Raw genomic sequence first — 2,029 nt, 5'->3', positions numbered from 1 at the left:
CTGCTGCTGCTGCCGCTGCTGCCGCCGTTGCTGCTGCTGCTGGTGCCGCTGTTGTTTCTAGTGGAATAACAATAATAATTTAATCAACCCTGAGAGGATGAAAGAAAGGTAAAGTCGATCCCGACCGAATTTGAGTTCAGAACATAAAGACGGACGAAATGCCCCCCCCCAAAGCGTTTTTTCCGGCATGCTAACGATTCTGCCGGCTAACTGCCTTGTTGGTAATGATAATGATATAATCTTATAATAATCCTGCTTGTCATTACGTTACTTAACCCGTCGGTATTGCTTTCACGTGATTAAAGATAAAGAGGGATAAAGAAAGTGGGGAGAGAGAAAAAGAAGATAAGGAGAAGTGTGAGGCAGAACCAACTAGAGAAAGAAAGAGAAGGAGAGAGAAAAGAAGAAGAGAGAAAAGACAGAGAGAGACGTGTCCATGACAAGTGGTAGGGGGAACGTAATATCTGTTATGTGGTTATAAAAGTTAGTTGAAGGTAGTGATATAAAGCAGAGTTAGGAATATAACTTTAGCAGAGCGGTGATGTTCTGATGGTGAGATTAAAGAAAGACAGAAAGAGAGGGAAGAGGGAGAAAGAAAGAAAGAAAGAGAGCTGATGGTGGTGGTGGTGGTGGTGAGTGCATAGTGAAAAGTATTTTTGTTTTAATTAAACTAAGTTTTTTTTATGTCACCTATCACTATGCGCATGCCAAACTTGCCCTTCACTTTAGAAAGAAACCAGTTTCCCGTTCGCCTGTCATATGCAATAACTATCAGTAAATCACAAGGACAGACATTTGATAAACTGGGGCTGTTCTTGCTTGAAGCTGTACTGAATTTGGAATAGAGTGCTTAATACAGAATAACCAGGAAAGTATTAAATACCTGAAAATAACTATTAAAGAGCAAGTATTATGCAACAGGAAGAAAAAAAAACAAAAATGTTTACGTCCCTGGGTGGGCTCGAACCACCAACCTTTCGGTTAACAGCCGAACGCGCTAACCGATTGCGCCACAGAGACAGTACACTACCCATCTCCGCCAGAGAGATATTTATTTTATTTTTGTCATTTGATGTTTTTGTTGTTGTTGCTGCCGCTGTTCCGAATGTGATTGATATTATAGATGTTACGGTTGCTACAAATATGGTTGATCCAATAGTTTTGTTGTTAAAGATGCTGCTATTGTTTCTTCTATGCTTGATGTGATACTTTACCATTGTTGCTAGCGAAACTTGTTGCTATTGGAGCTACTAAAACGGTTGATATCATATCGTTCTTCTTATTGCTGTTGACTGTTTTTCAAAAATCGTTGCAATTGCTTTGTTTTTGCTAACTTTATGATGATAATAATGATGAGGTTGATATTAGTGATGATGATGATAGTAATGATGATGATGATGATGATGATTTGGAGAAAACTAGCAAAATCCTCTGGGATTTGCCAATCCAAACAGATCAGGTACTGGAGCGTAACAGACCGGACCCAGTGGTAGTGGACAAGACGCACCACGTATGCTATATAGTTAACGTTGCATGCCCCTTTGACACACTAATAATCATGAAGGAAGGCGAAAAGATAGATAGATAGATAGATAGATAGATAGATAGATAGATAAATAGATAGCTAGCTAGCTAGCTAGCTAGATAGATAGATAGATAGGTAAATAGATAGATAGATAGATACAACTCTCTTAAGTACGAAATAACCCGGTATCAGACGGCTTCAAGAGGAATATAAAAGAAATTGGAATCGAGTGCCCAGTACAAAAGGATTGCCTCCTTGGCACGGCTAGAATAATCAGGAAAGTATCTTATAGTTGAAAAGAACGAACAGCATGGTACCGTAGGCTGCAGGGCAGTAAGCCCGCTACGCATGTAGGGCTCCAGGATCTCCAACAAAATTGCAAATGTTGCGTTTGTTGTTCCATTTAATGTTGCGTTTCATATTTGCGTTTCATGTTGGAAATTGTACTGGTTTCACTTTTCTTCATTCTTTTATTTGTTTCAGTCATTTGACTGCGGCCATGCT

At 39.4% G+C, this 2,029-nt stretch overlaps 1 non-coding gene across 1 annotated transcript; it reads right to left on the bottom strand.

Annotated features, from left to right (window-relative positions):
- Nucleotides 1-946: 946 nt before the first annotated feature.
- On the bottom strand, nt 947-1,020 carry Trnan-guu (transfer RNA asparagine (anticodon GUU)). Its single transcript has one exon. It is a non-coding gene; the product is annotated as a tRNA-Asn (tRNA).
- Nucleotides 1,021-2,029: the final 1,009 nt, after the last annotated feature.

This window comes from Octopus bimaculoides, chromosome 22 (genome assembly GCF_001194135.2).
Source record: "Octopus bimaculoides isolate UCB-OBI-ISO-001 chromosome 22, ASM119413v2, whole genome shotgun sequence".
Lineage (NCBI taxonomy): Eukaryota > Metazoa > Mollusca > Cephalopoda > Octopoda > Octopodidae > Octopus > Octopus bimaculoides.
This window is presented reverse-complemented; position numbering and strand designations above follow the sequence as displayed.